Source organism: Phascolarctos cinereus, unplaced genomic scaffold (assembly GCF_003287225.1).
Source record: "Phascolarctos cinereus isolate Bilbo 61053 unplaced genomic scaffold, phaCin_HiC Scaffold_5;HRSCAF=322, whole genome shotgun sequence".
Classification (NCBI taxonomy): domain Eukaryota; kingdom Metazoa; phylum Chordata; class Mammalia; order Diprotodontia; family Phascolarctidae; genus Phascolarctos; species Phascolarctos cinereus.
This window is the reverse complement of record NW_027555958.1, coordinates 401,086,011-401,103,135: the sequence shown is the minus strand read 5'-3', so window position 1 is coordinate 401,103,135 and position 17,125 is coordinate 401,086,011. Positions and strand designations below refer to the sequence as shown.

Sequence of the window (17,125 nt, the reverse complement as noted above, 5' to 3'; positions counted from 1 at the left end):
TAATCGTAATGCCTTCTCTGAGAGAATCTCCAGTTTATCCTGTATATAACTTGTTTGTATGTTGTGTCCTCCATTCAGGATGGGAGCCTCATAGAGAGTAGCAACTGTTTCTGGTTTTCCTTATATTCTCAGCACTTATCACAATGCCTGACACACAATAAGCACTGAGTAAATATTTAACTTGGCTGGGTGAGATATATACATCTATCAATATTCTGCACAGACATAACTCATGGGAACTTATAAAGTCATCAAAAGAAAGAAAACAGAGTTCAGGACAGAGACTTAGGCAATATCTACATGTAGAGGGGCAAGATATAGATGATGAACCCTCAAAAGAGTCTGGCAAGCGACAGTTAGGCAGATAAACTATGTAGGAGAGAACAGTGTCAAAAAAATTCAAGGAGGAAAAAGAACGTATGAGGAGCAGGCTGTTAACTGTACTAAATGAAGCAAATAAGGATTATGATTAAGAAAGACCATTGTATTTGGCAATCATGGGTAACTTTGGAGAAAGCTGTTTCAGTTGAATAAGGTTAAAAGTTAGACTTCAAAGGGCTGAGTTGAACAGTAAGACAAGAAAAATTAGAGGCCAGAAATCATTTCTAATAATTTGGATAAGAAAGGGAGGAGAGCAAAAGAAGGAGTATGACACCTTGATTGAATGGTAGGGTCTAGAAAAGACTTTTTGAAGATGGGAGGAAAAGACTTTGGTATATTTGAAGGTGGTAAGGAACGAGTAGATAGAGAAAGGAAGAACATTAGAGGAAAATGATTGATGCTACCATCTGCTAGAAAAAATAAAAGAGGATGGGATCAAGTGCACAAGTAGAGGAGTCGGCCTTGGCAAGGAAAAAGAAAGGAGGAGAGGAGAATAATGTCAAGGGTTTGGAGGATGAAGAGAAAGAAATAAGAGGGAGCTTGTCTAAAGCTCTCAGTTTTCTCAGTAAATGGCAAGATCTTCAGCTAGAATGGGAGGCATAGGTATAGGAAGAGGCTTGACAAGAAAAGAGATCTGGGATAGTTTCTATACAAAGTAGGATAAAAGATCAATTAGGAATTAATAAAAGAACTGCCTGGCTGCAATAAAATTCCAGCTGAAAAAAATATAACTGACAAATTTATAACCAATTCCTGCATTTGGACTTGAACTATCTTGAAATGTTTAAATGTGATGCCCCCACTGACTCTGGAGACACAAAAATGAATTTCGTGAATTCAAGGCTATGAATTTTTCTGTTATGTAGAAACTCTGAAAGCAGAATATCCTTGGCATTCCAGTTCTTATTAAATTTCTGTAAAAACTGATAAAGTTAGAAATTAGTTTAAGCATATAAAATCACAAAACTTTCCATTTTTATCAAAATATAAGAGATTCCACCAAATTCTACATACAACTTAGTTAGTTCAGTTAACAGAAGTAATATAGCTAACATCTTATTAAACTGAGCAATCTTTTTTTAATTGAATGTCTGCTTTCATGATTTCCCCAAACACACAAATCCAAATTACAGTTTGTAATTATGCTTAATGGGCATTCTCCAAATTCCAGTGGTCCACAAACCCTATTTGCTGGAGATAAAAGACTGTTTTACAAAGCCTTTCTTCCAACTATTTTCCCACTTCTTAGTTCGATTTTGAGCTTACACAGGATTCAATGAAAACAGGCAAGAATTAATAGTATGTGATCTGACCTACACTACCAGTACCCATACTATTCTCAAACATCAATAAGGAAAAGGCTTTGTCCTTAGTCTGAAAACATATTTGTTTGCTCAAAGGGTGATATCCAATGGTTCAAAATCATAATCGCATTTATCAGCAACTACTCCCTACCTTCTCCCACCCCAAGACCTTCCAAAAAGAAGATATTTAAGGTCAGCCTAGACCAGTGATTTTCAAATATTTTCACCCAGGGCCACCTCCTTATTACTCTAGTTAATTTTCTTTTGGGTGCTTTTAACTGCAAAGAGGAGAGGATGTAGGAATGGATGACCAAAGCAAACAATAATAATCTAGGTCATGACAGTTGGATGAGCTTTGAACATTTAATTCATTCAATAGACAGCTATGGCTCTATTGTAGATGAAGCACTGTATTATAAGCTGGGGGAAGAAAAGTATGAGCCAGGTCCAGTTTAGTGAGAATAACAGGGAAGCTTGTGAACATAGAAGTATCAAGAAGATACAAAGGAAATATAAAGTATAAACACTTCATTGATCTTCTCTTCTCCCACTATATTATTTCACTTGGTGATCTTATCACTTCCCATGGATTCAAGTATCTCTATGCTGATCAATCCCAGATCTACTTATCCAGTCCTATCTTCTCTCCTGACCTCCAAACTCATATCTCCAACTGACTTCTGGACATCTCAAACTGCATGTCTCGGACACTTTAAACTGTATTAATTATCATTTTCCATAAGCCCTCCCCTCTTCTTAATTTTCATATTACTCTCAAGGCCATCACCATCCTCCCAGTCACCCAGGCTCACAAACTAAGTGTCATCCTCAACTCCTCATTCTCTCTCACTCCCCAGATCAAATGTGACAAGTCTTGCTAATTGTACGTTCATGATATCTCTCATATATGTCCCCTTCTCCTCTCTAGTGCTAGTATAGTATAGTAAATTTATTTTCGAAGTATGAAGTTTGTTAATCAAACCTGATGAAATTATAGAGTGTCAAGAAGCCACTGTTTGACTGAAAAATCGCTCACACTCCTGATGGTCTTTAAGAAAATCTGCCAGTTCCAATGTCCATCTCAATTTGACAGAGTAACTTGGGGCAGTCAAGAAGAAAGCCAGCTATGGAGGAAGAACCCAGCTCTTGAAAGAAATTGTTCTTTACCTTTTACCTTTTCACTCAGGCCTCTCCCAGACTTCAGTGGGAGTAAGGAGGGTATTCTTCCAGGGCAGGACCAGAAAGCATACTAAGACATTATAAAGGATACGAAATAAAGAATAAAGAGAATTATATGATATGATGGGGGGAAAGGAACAGGGTGTCTGAAGACCCAAATCTCTAATGAGGAAGAAAAATGTTGGTTCCATTAACAAAAAATAGGAAAGTTGAGAGAAGGAGATCTTGAATAAATGAATCAATAAATGCAAAAACATTTACTGAGTGACTACTATGTTCCAGACACTGTGCTAGGTCCTAGGATACAAATACAAAAATAAGACAGTCCCTGCCCTCAAGGATCTTATATTCTAATGGAGGAGGGGAGGGAACAAGGCATATGGTGGAATGGTGGCCAGGAAAGGGAATTTCAGTTAGTCACAGAGATGGTAAGTAAAATAATAGAGTGGTTAGATGGCAAGGTAGATGGCAAGAATCCATAGTATGCCTGGAATTCCTGGTAGATAGAAGGATAATAATAGCTAGTATTTTATGATGTAAAATGAAACATGGCATGGGGATGGCTTGATGTATAATGAGTTCGGTGAATGCATATACTCACTCACATACAGGGAGAGCTCAGCTCCATAGGGGAGATCAAATATGAGTGGAAGAACTCCCTCTAGGCATGGTTATGTGGAAAAAGAGGGTAATCTCAGTTTTAGACATATCCAGTTTAAGATGATCGGAGGATATCTAGTTGGAGATATCTAACAGGCATTTGAGAATGTAAGCCTGGATCTCAGGAGATGTCAGGGCAGAGGATAAAGATTTGTAAGTCATCTAGAGAGAGGTAAGAGCTGAAGTCAGTGGAATAGATGAAATCACTGAGACAAAGAATGTAGAGAGACAAGCTGATGATAAGACCCTGAAAAATTCCCACATTTAAGGAATCAATTAATAACAAGTTAGAGAAAAGAACAAAGATAGGGTAGTATTATAACACAAACCAATGGCAAGTATTGAGATATTTAGTAATGTCAAATGCTACAGGAAGTTAAGAAGACAATAGCTAAGAGAAGACTTTTGCATTTGGCATTTAGATCACTGGTGACCTCAAAAGAGTATTCTCAGTTGAGTGGTTGGGGCATAAACTAGATTATTGGAGTTAAAGGATCAGTAGGTAGGGAAAGAGTGGAAGCAGTGAGCGTGGGTGACATAATGGTTGCTAATGGCAGGGGGTGGGAGTTAATGGATATTTGAGCATGTTTGTAGAAAAAGAAAAAAGACTGATAATAACAAAAGAGTAAATAATTAATGGAATAGAAATTGAAAATAAAATCCATACTACAAGCATCAGGCTTGAAAAGGAAGGATATTTCTTCCTCTGAGATAGAAAAGAAAAAGGGAAAGATGGACACAAAATAATTTTGAGGTCTCGAGGAGCAAAGAAAAAAATGAGGGACTAGTGTGCAAGTGGCTAACCTCGGGCTAAGGTCATCGTTTGTTGGTCACCCAAGTACAAAAAGGAGCTCTTGGTGTGCTCTGATGCTTGCCTGGTGTATCATAAAGAACAACTCAAGCAGGGGAGCTTTACTCAGCTGAATCTACCCAGAGTGCTCTCAATGAATTATCATTGTTAAACATATCTGTAAAGTGAATTCTGTTGACTACTGAATGACCTAAAAATGTGTCATTTAGTTACATATTCAAACATACACTACCAGGTGACTGGCTTAAGGCAGGCCCACCAAGAAGAGATGCCCTCAACAAAGCAAGTCATATATATTCCCATGATGCCTGGATCCTCAAAAAAATTTCCAAGGAATTGCAAGTGGTTAATGCTCCCTTCCTTTATCAATATCAATAAAGGTATAGAACAAACAGGTGACCTCCACAGGTCACTAGGCAATGCCCATTCATTTCCTGTCACAGTCCTATAAGTCAACCTACTTGGAGGACAAGAGGCCTAATATAGGTGCCAATGAGAACTTCTGTTTCACTGAAGCCAATTCTCACCAGAACTACTATATTAGATTCTAAATAAAGAAAATAAATCTTGAGATTTAGCATAATTGGTAAGTATCTATTTATATGCATATTCTTGTTAAGTTACTGCCAGAGAACCTCTTGGCATATGTTAACAACCATTCTATTCCAGCATGTGTTAGAGTACTCCCCTATTTGCTACCTTTCCCAGGGAAAGGAATCACACCATAACTAGCCTGTTGGGAATCCACACTAGCCCTAAAAATGAACTGAACTGTTTTTGAAGTCTCTAGGTTTTGATTTGTCTCCAAATTAAAATGTCAGAAAATATTGTAATTGACAACTCTGGTGGGAGCGGTCAAACGGTCAAAGATTCACATCAACCATCTTATGGATCACAGTCCTGTTCATTCTGATATGATCTACATTTGTCTTGAGTATTATAAGTGCTTGCTCTGGAATGGTCTGTGCTAGTAAACATATTAAAAGGCATTTAGTTAATAAGGATCTGAGGTTCTGTCTCTGAACACATAAGGAGATCTGTTACTCTAGGGTAGAAAAAGGGGAAGTAGGGCTGGCTATTCTAATGCACTGGCCCACTCCTACCTGCCCTTCCAGAGAAGGTATGGTTGGCTAGAGTAATTCTAGCACGAGAGTGGGACCATGGAGAGTGAATGCAATGTCCCAGACTACATCACTCAAGCCCAACAGCCTCTGCAACCTAGAGCTGCCTAGCCTAGCACTATTGCCTCTACTGTTTGAATGCTAATAAAGTATGGTAATCATGTTTTATTTGATAACATATTATGGGAACACCAGAGTTTGTCAAGACCCCCAGAAGATGATTGTCTGAGTCTAGACATGACCAGTATAATTATCTAGGCAATTCATCTAAATAATCAGATGTTAAATTTTAAGTACCCAATTCAGTCAAAATAGTCACACCAGTTGTATGCACAGTCTATGCAGCCATTAGGAAGAAAATGGTTCCTCAAGTAAATAGTGCTGCAGGCTTGAAAGCTAGGGGCATAAACAAAAGTTATCTTGTAAAGAGCGACTGAAATGACTCATTCAGAGAATTCTGGGCCAATAATTCAACGATTTGTTTACTAATGGAACCCAGTTTACAGAACTGGATCCCCCATAAGTCCCCTTCCACATCCACCATTCCTACAACCCCAATACAAATAACCCATTCCCTGTTCTTAGTTATAACAGCTACAGGCAAACACTATTTTTAATCTAACCATCAAAAACATTAGCCTCACTCAGTCTGCTCATGATCTTATGAGCCTGGAATTTGATACTCCACCCTCCAATTATACATAGCATGACTGCATATACATGGTGGTCACAAACAGGATTTTTTTTTCTTCTTTTGGCAAAGTTACTGCAATTAGAGACAACAAAACTCTCCTGGAGGTAGCAGCAGTTCTCAATACTGATACTCCCCAACAGGGATTCCTTTAGAGACAGGGCAAACAAACAGCATGGGGGTGACTTTCCACTCATTATAAATGGTTGGTTTAACATCCAGCCAGTTGAAGAATTCAATAACCCTGTAGCAACCAAGATGGTGAACCTCAATTGAGTAATACAAAACAGCTCTTCTTTCAGACAAAAAGTTCAGCCAGCCATACTTAACAGACTTAAACACTTTTCTAGCTGTAGAGCCCAATCCTCTGTCCTTGTATTACATCATCTTCCATTAAGCCTAATTAAGCATACGGTTACCTGCCTGGTGTATGAAACTTATAATGTAAACTTTCAAAATTATTCACATGACTAAACAAAAAGAAGAAACTAACCATTTTAGAAAAGGGTCTTTTAAAGGTAACCAACTGTCTTGGTTTGGCCTGAAGAGTCTTCATTTTGGATGGTCTCTGATTAGTGTACAAATATCCCTGGAAAAGCCATGCACAGTTTCTGCCAAATCTGGAAACCAACTATGAATGCTACAAGTTATTTTGTGAGTCACTATATCTAAAATGATTTGATAATAAACCTCAGCTCATCTAATGCATTGGATCAAATGAAATAACATGTAAAATGCTTTGCAAACTTTAAAGCACTACACAAATGCTAGCTGCTATCATCAAGTAGCCACATACCCAGGGTAACCTGAAGGACACTGGGAAGCTCTCTCAATGGGTTTGTAGCCCACAAATATTATAATTATTATATGTAATATTTGTTATCATAGTTATAAATTCTAATAAAATAATAACTGATAATAATTAACCATCAATAATAATGATAATTAAGCTTAAAAATAATAATTCAATACAATCAATATGTGTTTATTAAGCATCTACATATGTAAGGTACTGTGCTATGTGCTGGAGATATAAAGACAAAAATGAAGCAAGATCCCTTTTAATAAATGCAAAATACCCAGAAGTAGGGACACATCAAGCAGCCAAAATGTGGTCCATTACCTGAACAACACAAAGAAAAAGATAGGAGCACTATAGACAAAGTTCTGATTTTTTGAGGAGTTTTCAAAAAGTACTACCACTTTCAAGAAGCAATTGCTTCTCAGTTGTATCTCTCCACAGTAATAGCTGTAGAGTCAGATTCACTTCTCAGGAATATAGACTTCACTCAACCCTGATGGTCTGAGAGAAAAGAAAACCAGTAACAAGAGCTGGGGGGAAGGCACAACTGCACTGGGTCACTAACCTTCAGAAAGGAAAAGATCAGTGATAAGTATGTTTACAGACAAAGCAATGTAAAGGTAAAGACAGACAAAAGCTGATAGAGGAGACAAAAATGAACAAAGAAACATACAATGATCAAATACTTTAAAAGGAAGGAAACTGAGTCAAAATCTACTTGAAATAATAAACAACTTTAACAAAGTTGCCAGGCTATAAAATAAACCCACATAAATCATTGGTATTTCTATACATTACCAACAAAGCCCAACAGCAAGAGGTAGAAACAGAAATTCCATTTAAAGTTACTGTAGATACTATAAAATATTTAGGAGTCTACCTACCAAAACAAACCTAGAAACTATATGAACACAATTGCAAAACACTTTTCACACAAATAAAGTCAGATCTAAATAACTGGAAAAACATCAGTTGCTTATGGATAGGCCGAGCTAATATAATAAAAATGACAATTCTACCTAAGCTAATCTACTTGCACAGTGCCATACCAATCAAACCACCAAAATATTATTTTATACAGTTAGAAAAAATAATAAGAAGATTCATTTGGAATAACAAAAGGTCCAGAATGTCAAGGGAATTAATGAAAAGAAATGCAGGGGAAGGTGGCCCAGTCATTCCAGATCTTCAAAAGCAGCAATTATCAAAACTGCTTGGTACTGGCTAAGAAATAGTGATGGATCAGTGGAATATGTTAAGTATGCAAGACACAGTAGTCAATGACTATAGTAATCTATTTTTTGATAAACCCAAAGACCCCAGCTTCTGGGATAAGACCTCACTCTTTGACAAAAACTGCTGGGAAAACTGGAAAAGAGTATGGCAGAAACTAGGCATAGACCCAAATCTCACACCATATACCAAAATAAAGTCAAAATGGGTTCATGATTTAGATATAAAGGCTGATACTGTAAGCAAACTGGGAGAGCAAGGAATAGTTTACCTATCAGATTTATAGAGAACAGAACTCATGACCAAACAGGAGATAGAGAACATTACAAAATGCAAAATGGATAACTTTGATTACATTAAATCAAAAAGTTTTTGCACAAAGCCAATGCAACCAAGATTAGAAGGAAAGTAGAAAATTAGGAAAGAATTTTTATAACCAGTCTCTCTGATAAGGGCCTCATTTCTAAAATATATAGAGAATTAAGTCAAATTTATAAGAATACAAGTCATTCCCCAATTGATAAATGGTCAAAGGATATGAACAGCAGTTCTCAGATGAAGAAATTAAAGCCATCTATAGTCATATGAAAAAATGCTCTAAATCACTATTGATTAGAGAAATGCAAATCAAAACAACTCTGAAACAACACATCACACACAACACAACACACACACATCAGATTGGCCAATATGACAAAACAGGAAAACGATATAAATGTTGGAGAAGATGTGGGAAAACTGGAACACTGATGCATTGTTGGTGGAGTTGTGAACTGATCCAACCATTTTGGAGAACAATTTGGAACCATGCTCAAAGGGCTGTCAAAATGTGCATACCCTTTCACCCAGCGATAGCACTTTTAGGGCTATATCCCAAAGAGATCATACAAATAGGAAAAGGACCCACATGTACAAAAATATTTATATAGCAGCTCTTTTTGTGGTGGCAAAGAACTGGAAATTGAGAGGATGCCCATCAATTGGGGAATGGCTGAACAAGTTGTGGTATATGAATGTAGTGGAATACTACCGTGCTATAAGAAATGATGAACAGGCAGACTTCAGAAAAAACCTGGAAACACTTGTATGGTATGATGCTGAGTGAAGTAAGCAGAACCAAGAGAATGTTGTAGTATGATGACTAATATTGATAGACTTAACCCTTCTCAATAACACAAGGATCTAAGACATCTCCAAAGGCCTCGTGATGGAAAATGATGGAAAGAACTATGGAGTTTGCATGCAGATCAAAGCATCTATTTGCTATTTTTTTTTCTTCTGTTGTGTTTTGTTTCCTCTTTCTGATGGTTCCTCCTATTAGTTCCAGTTCTTACTTACAACATCACTAATGTTAAAATATGTTTAATAGGAATGTATATGTATAGCCTATATCAGATTGCATGCCGTCTTGGGGAGGGAGGTGGGGAGAGAGAGGGAGAAAAATTTAAAACTCAAAAGCTTATGAAAGTGATTGTTGATAATTCAAAATAAATTAATTTTGGGGCAGCCAGGTGGTACAATGGATAGAGCACCAGCCCTGAAGTCAGGAGGACCTGAGTTCAAATCCGGCCTCAGACCAAACACTTGGCACTTACTAGCTGTGTGACCCTAGGCAAGTCACTTAACCCCAACTGCCTAAAAAACAAACAAAAAACCCAAAATAAATTAATTTTTAAAATCCCTTGAAGGGGATAAAGTTATTGCAACAGCTATATATCACAGGGCCCCCTGAAACAATGGGGCAGCTCCAAAATTCAATGAAATATTTTAGAAAAAACAATAAAAAATTAATTGAAAGTAGTATAGAGATACTATCCATTACAGTATATTCTGTGGGAGAGAATGACAGAAATAGAATGCAATGATGATGTATTTTTATACAGAAGTAGAAGGAAAAACAATTGAATTAAATTTCTCTCTCTTATTTTTAAGCTCCTTTTTGAGCTCTCCCATGAGTTCTTTCTGGGTTTGAGACCACTTCCCATTTTAATTTGGGGTTTTGCCCATAGGTGTTTTGACACTGTTGCCCTCTTCTGAGTTTGTGCCTTGGTCTTCCCTGTCACCATAAGAACTTTGTATGGTTAGATTCTTTTTTTGTTGTTTTTTGCTCATCTTTTTTTTTTTTGCCTTTTCCCTTTCTTTTAAATTTGAGCTCTGTTCCCAGGGTGGTAAAGGCCCTGTCTCAGGCTCCTTGTGCCAGTGGCTGCAGGCCCAGCTGTTTACCAGATGCTGCCCTGAGGCCCCTCATTTCTGGTGTTGTGCTGAGGTGTTGGGGTGGAGGATGGCTAGTGCTGCTGTAGGCTGTAAGGGTCTGGCAGCTTACCTGGTGCTGAGCTGGTACTCTAGTGGTAGTATCTGGCATAAGCTGAGGGCCAGTGGGGTGTTTCTGTGTTTCCCTAGGGCTACACTGAAGCACACGTAAGGTTCTTGGAGTTGGAGTCTGCCAATTCCCGTGGCTATGCTAAGGCACATAGGGAGTCCTGAAGTTGGTGTTTTGCCTGCTCCACCACACTGGAGTTCAGGATCTCCCCCTGGTTTGCTGAGGTGGGGTTTGCTGCTGGTTTGCTTCCTGTCCTGGAATGAGAAAAACTTTCCCGCCAATCTTCCTAGTTTCTTGGGCTAAAAGATTGTTTCATCCCATCTTTGTACTGGTTCTGCTGTTCCAGAATTTGTTTTACAGCGTTATTTTATGGTTTTTTGGAGATTAATATGGGAGAGTTACAGCTATTTACTGCTTACTCCACCATCTTGGCACCTATAAGCCTCTGATTTAGAATTAAAATTTTTTTTTTGCTCCAAACAGTGACTTTTATTAGAACTCTGGGGGTGGGAGGGGCTGGGAGGGGAAGAGCTGGGCCAGGCTTGGTCGTCCCTCTGTCTGTCAGGCCTGGGGGACCACCCCATAGAGCTGGTAAGGCAGCAACCTCTGCTGCTCATTGCAGCTGTAAATCCAGCAGGGACGGGCAAAGGCCAAGGACGGGTTTTCCAGGAGGGCCTCCTCAAAGCTGGGGTCCCACTCCTGGGCCGTAATCACAAACTGGACTCGGTCATTCATACAGTCTTCTATCTCCCCGTTGAACGCTGTAACAAATCGCACCAGCTGTCTTCGCTGCTTACCAGCAAACTCTCCATAGAGAAAGAAGTGTTTGCCCTGGAAGAAGTCTGGGAGCGTGGGGATGGGCTGGTCCGACAGCTCTGGGCCTTCGTCCTCTGTGTTCTAGTCGGTGGACCCAGCATATGGGTCCTCTCCATTCTCCCCTGCATCTGGGAGCTGCTTCTGGTCCCTCAGCTCGACTACCCTCCTCAGCTCATCCTCTGTGTCACCAGAATCTTCGGTCCCATTGTCCTGAGCATCTGCCAACTCCTCCTCTGGGTCTGGGTCTTTCTGGGGCCCCCTGGGGGCCGTCTCTGGCTCTTCAGGGGACGGAGTCCTGGGGCCTGACTTGGGCTCTGCTCCTGGAGGCTGGTGGTTTGCCTGGGGGAGCTTTGTGGTGGGAGGGGATGTCTCCTCGTCACTGCTACAGTCCGGACCTGCCATGAGGTACCCTCGACAGGGCAGCCTCCGCCGCATGCGGTGACAGTCCAGCACCCACTCTTTGTGCACTATGCGTCTGCCCTGGCTCAGGACTGCACTGTACTTGGGTGTGTTGGCGAAGGCACAGATGAGGTGGGTGCTGTCCGAGGTCCAGTCTGGCCTATACTTGGTGCCAAGCTCCAGGGCCTTGTCTTGAAGCTCCAAGTGGAAGCGGTTCTGGAAGCCACTCAGCACCACGACCACGCCCTCCAGGCCCTTCCCCAGCTGGACAGGCCCAGCTCCGGCCCCAGCTTTGGCCCCTTTCTTTTCAGCTTGTGGAGGGCACTGGGCAGGGGCAGGGCTCGCAGTGGGCACTTTGGGCTTCTTGAGGGCTGGTAGCTTAGGGTGGGCTGCATGCGCCTGGGGTCTCCGGGGGCTTCCTGGTTCATCTTGACTTAAATCCAATTTCCTCTTGCCCTTAGGAGATTCTTGGGGCTTGCTGGGAGCTCTGCTTGATGATAGGGGTTGGGGGGGAGATATTCGAGGAGGAGACTGGGTAGCCAAGCCCTGGGAGGCCTGCAGTGTGGCCGCTGCATAACTGGGGCCTGGCTGCTCTTTGGTGCGGGCTGGAGAAGCCTTGCTGACCCGATTGAAGAAGAGGGTCCCAGGTCTCAGGGAGCTGCTGGTCCCATCATCCTCCTTCACTCGAAAGGCTCCCAACTTGGTCACCTTCGGAGAGGACGCAGCCCCAGGCTCCTCCTTGTCGGGTGGGCTGTGCAACCTTATAAAACTCGGGCCTCAGGGAGAGTCCTTCGTGTAGGGCTGGCTGCATGCGATCTTGATCCGGTCCCAGCGTTTGTCAGCCGTGGCCCGCACCAGTTTGTCGGCAGCGAAGAGCCGGACCCGGTTTGAGTTAGTCCCACCACGGCTCTCAGATGGGGACATGAATGAAGAGCTGACGAGCAGGTCCTCATAGTCCTGCTCCCCGCTGCCGTGTGCCGAGCTGCCCGCCAGCACCTCCACAAAGGCAGAGCCCTCATTCCCGATGTCGATGCCATGGATCTGTTCTTCCTTCTCCAGCTGCAGGATGACGGAAATCTACTTCTCCCCAGCCTTAGCAGAGCGCCATTTCCGATTAGTGTCGGCCTTCAGTAGGTTCTCAGCTGAATGAGTCGGATCCTGGCTGCTGCAAGATACCACATGGCGCAGGCGGATCTCGGGCATGGTGGGGCCAGAGGCCAGGCAGGACGAGGCCTCACAATCCGAGGCCTCCGGACCAGGCCGGCGCCTGGGAAGGAAGAGGCCGCTCTTTTAGGGCAGCACTAGTGCGCAGGCGCGCAGCCTCCCAGGCCTGTTCAAAGTCGGGCACGCCTAGAATTAAATTTTTAAAAAACAAAACTAGAAGAACACATCAGAGCTCTACAAGAACACTGAACCCGAAGATTGGATGCGAGGAGATAATCTAATGATGATAAGCGTTATGGGAAAATATCATGAAAAAGAAAACCCGAATGCCAAACTGTAAGAAATCCTGCCAAAAAATTTCATAAGAACATTGGCACCTGACACCAGAACACAGATCAAGAGATTCAGAAAACACCAATATGAATCTCATGTTTAATTCACTAAGAAATATCCTAACAAAATGCGGAGTTATAATATCAAAGAATAAATTTGACAAGAAGCAAGGAAAAATCATTTTATAGTCAAAGGAAAGGAGAATAATCTGTTGCTTAGTTTTATTTTTTTTAAATTGCACATTGCCTAAAAGAGATTGAGGGGGACAGCTAGGTGGTGCAGTGGTAAGAGCACCAGCCCTGGAGTCGGGAGGACCTGAATTCAAATCCAGCCTTAGACACTAGCTGTGTGACTCTGGGCAAGTCACTTAACCCCAATTGCCTCACCAAAATAAATAAATAAATGAATGAATGAATGAACAAATAAATAAATAAATAGATACATAAATAAATAAATAAGATTGAGAAGCCAAAGACAGCATCAATGGCATAAAAAAAAATCTAAAAAACAAAATGTATACCAGGAAAAAGTAAGGAAAGTAAGTGAAAGAAGTGAATGAATATTTATTTCAGGAAGAAAGTATCATTCCCTCATGGAATATTACAAGAAGTAAGACAATATAGACTAACTTTTCTCAGATAAAGAAGAGAGTAAGATGTGGAGAAGGAAGGCAGATAATAACTAGTCAGGATTCAGGAGGGAAAAATGGATGAGATACTAAATTTCTCCCCTCATTTTGGGTAGTGAGAGAATAAGGTCAGAACATTAAGGGAGTGGCAGATCATGGAAGGAGAAGTGGGAGCTGGGTACAGCAAGCAGAAAAAGAATGATCTACTAACATTGTAAAGCAAGATAATAGAGCCCCGTAAGGGTCCTGGAATATTTGTACTGGAGTTTTTTGATAATTCAGGAAATCACCTAAAAAGCACCTAATAACTCTCACTAGGGTTGAGGAAATGTTTGGGACCTGAAGAACAGCTTAAATAGGCTAAAAGGGGGATGGCATGACATCAAAATGAATAAGAGAAAAGGAAAGAAGAAAAGTTCCCCTGGACAAAGGTTATGGAACATTTCCCATTGAACTCTGCTGGCTCCATCAAAAATTAACTTACCTGGGAAGAGATCCCAGAACATAAAAGGGGAAAGGATTAGGAAAAAGGGGAGAGAAAAAAACAGCATTTCTTGGAAAGAGGCAATTAGTACAATACAACAACAACAACAAAATTATCAAAAACAGAAAACACACTACAAAACATCTTTTATTAAACAAATATGATCCTGATATTTACACCATGGAGGGATAAGATAGAGAAAAGAGAACTGTAAACCAATCTTGCTAATGCTGACTGATGAATATTGAAATTCTGATTAAAATCCTTGCAATGATTTTAGAGAGAACATAGAAAACAAAGAAATTTATAAATAATTTACTATGTCCAAGCTGAATTCATGAAATGAACACAAAAATGGCTCAACATTAAGAAAATTATTAGCATAATTGACCACACAAACAATAAAAACAAAAAAACCCAATTATTTCAGTAGAGGCTGAAAAAGTATTTGACAAAATGCAGCATTCATTCATATTTTTAAAAAACATGGGCATGGAAGGGTCTTTAATATGGTCAAATATGTGTGCATGTGTGTGTGTGTGTGTGTGTGTGTGTGTGTGTGTGTTCGAAACTACAAGCTAGCACGACTTTCGACAGAGAAATTTTCCCACAAAGTACTAGCAAAGCAAAAATGCTTCCTCTTCCCACTATTAATGGACAAATCTAAAAAACAAAAACAAGGGCTGTATCAGTAACATGAAACAATAAAGGTAGAGGTTTAAACATCAGCAAAGAGAAAAGAAACAAAGAGAAGACAAAATTATCCCTATTTTCAGATGTCAGGATGGTACATTTGGAAAACCTCAGGATCACTGAAGAATACAATCGAGATGACTAATAATTTCACTAAGGTAGAAAAATAAACAATAAATGCACAAAACCCTTAGCATTTCTACTTATATTTCTAAACAATACTAACACAAACTAGGAAGAAGCAATGATACGAGAGAAATTCTGTCTAGAAGAACAAAATGTATAAAATATCTAGAGGTTAAATTATCAAGACACACGAAAAATAAAACTACAAAATAATCCTTTGAAAAATAAAGGAAGACTTAATGATTGCAATGCTAGTCACTATTTAAGGTTGGGTCATGCCAATATAATAAAAATGGCAATACTACCTAGGTTAATTTACTAATATGTTACTGTACAAGTCATATTACATAGGAGATGCTTTATAAAATTAGACAAAAGACTGACCAAGTTCATTTAAAAGAACAAAAGATCTAGAACGACAAGGGAAATAACGATACAAAGTAAAAGGGAAAATGACAAATCATGATTCAACCTCAAACTATATTATAAAGGACTCATTAAAACTATTGGTACTGACTTAAAAAATAGAAAATTAAATCAGTACAATAGACTAAGCAAAAAACAAAATAGGTTCAGTGTTTGAAAACTCCAAGAATACAAGTTACTTAAAAGTAGTAGGGGATGGATAACAGAATACCCCTTTCTTTACAAAATGTATGGGAAAACTGGAAAGTAGCTCAGCAAAAATTTTAGACCAACATCTTATGACACATATCATAATGAATTATGTACATAACCTGAATATAAAGGACCATACCATCAATCAATTAGAACAAATGAGACCAGATTCTTTACTCAACTATCACTAGGGGGTAAATTCTTTTTTTTTTTAAGGCAATTGGGGTTAAGTGACTTGCCCAAGGCCACACAGCTAGTAAGTGTCAAGTATTCGGTCTGAGGCCACATTTGAACTCAGGTCCTCCTGACTTCAGGGCTGGTACTCTATCTACTGCACCACCTAGCTGCCCCTAGTTGGTAAATTCTTAACTAAATAATGGATAGGAGAGATCAAAAGAGAAATGAAATTTAAAAGATTTTGCACAGAAACTCACTGGGAATAATACAGGAAATGCTAAAATAGAAATAATGTTTGCATCAAATGTCACTTACATAAGTCTACTATCCAAGACACAAAAGTAATTGACCAAAATATATAACAAGAATCATTCACCAATAGATTAAAGGATATGAACAATTTTTTTAAAGATTGCAAGCTATAAATAGGTACATGCAAACATGCTCCAAATTATTAACAAGAGAAAGACAAATTAAAGCAAATCTGATCTTTTTCACTTCATGCTGTATTAGCAATGATAACCAAAAATGTGAACAAGGAATGCTATAGGACCATGGTGTCAAATTCAAATAGACATGAGGGATCCCTGCTAAATACATACTGACTTAGTTTCAAAATTTAATATTATCTATATTTTATTGTATTTTTATTCATTTTTTGGTAAATATTTCCCAACTACATTTTAATCTGATTGGGGCAGCATTGGTGGAGTGTATCAGTCACGTGCCTTCTGAAGGCACCATATTAGACAGCTTTACTCTATATCAATATGTCAAACTCAAATAGAAATGGATCCCTGTGGCTTCATATTGACTTAGAAAACCACAAATTAACATTATCTATGTTGTGTTGGCATTTTAATTTATTTTGTTAAACATCTTCCAACTACATTTTAATCTACTTGGGCCTCTTTCGGGAGTTTGTGCATGCGTGTTTGACATGTTCATTAGGGGATGCAGGAGGATAGGTATGCTAACACCCTGGTCTTTGTGATTCCTTATGTGTGCTTAGGCATTGTCCTGAGTTCTTGCTGCCCCCAACAGACACTGAGTTCTGACATTGTTGTTTTGTTGGGTTTTTTTGAAAAATATTTTATCAACGCATTTTGTCTTTACATCACAGTTATTTCTTAGGAAAAAGAAACAAAACAAAAGAAACAAATTATCCCATCTCTGCTAGATTGA

The 17,125-nt window shown here is 39.5% G+C and overlaps 1 long non-coding RNA gene and 1 pseudogene across 1 annotated transcript in view; both read right to left on the bottom strand.

Moving 5' to 3' along the window:
* Positions 1-17,125, bottom strand: part of LOC144457823 (uncharacterized) — a 138,532-nt gene that overhangs the window by 77,558 nt on the left and 43,849 nt on the right. The window lies entirely within an intron of this gene.
* Positions 10,974-13,051, bottom strand: LOC110206867 (DNA repair protein XRCC1 pseudogene; annotated as a pseudogene).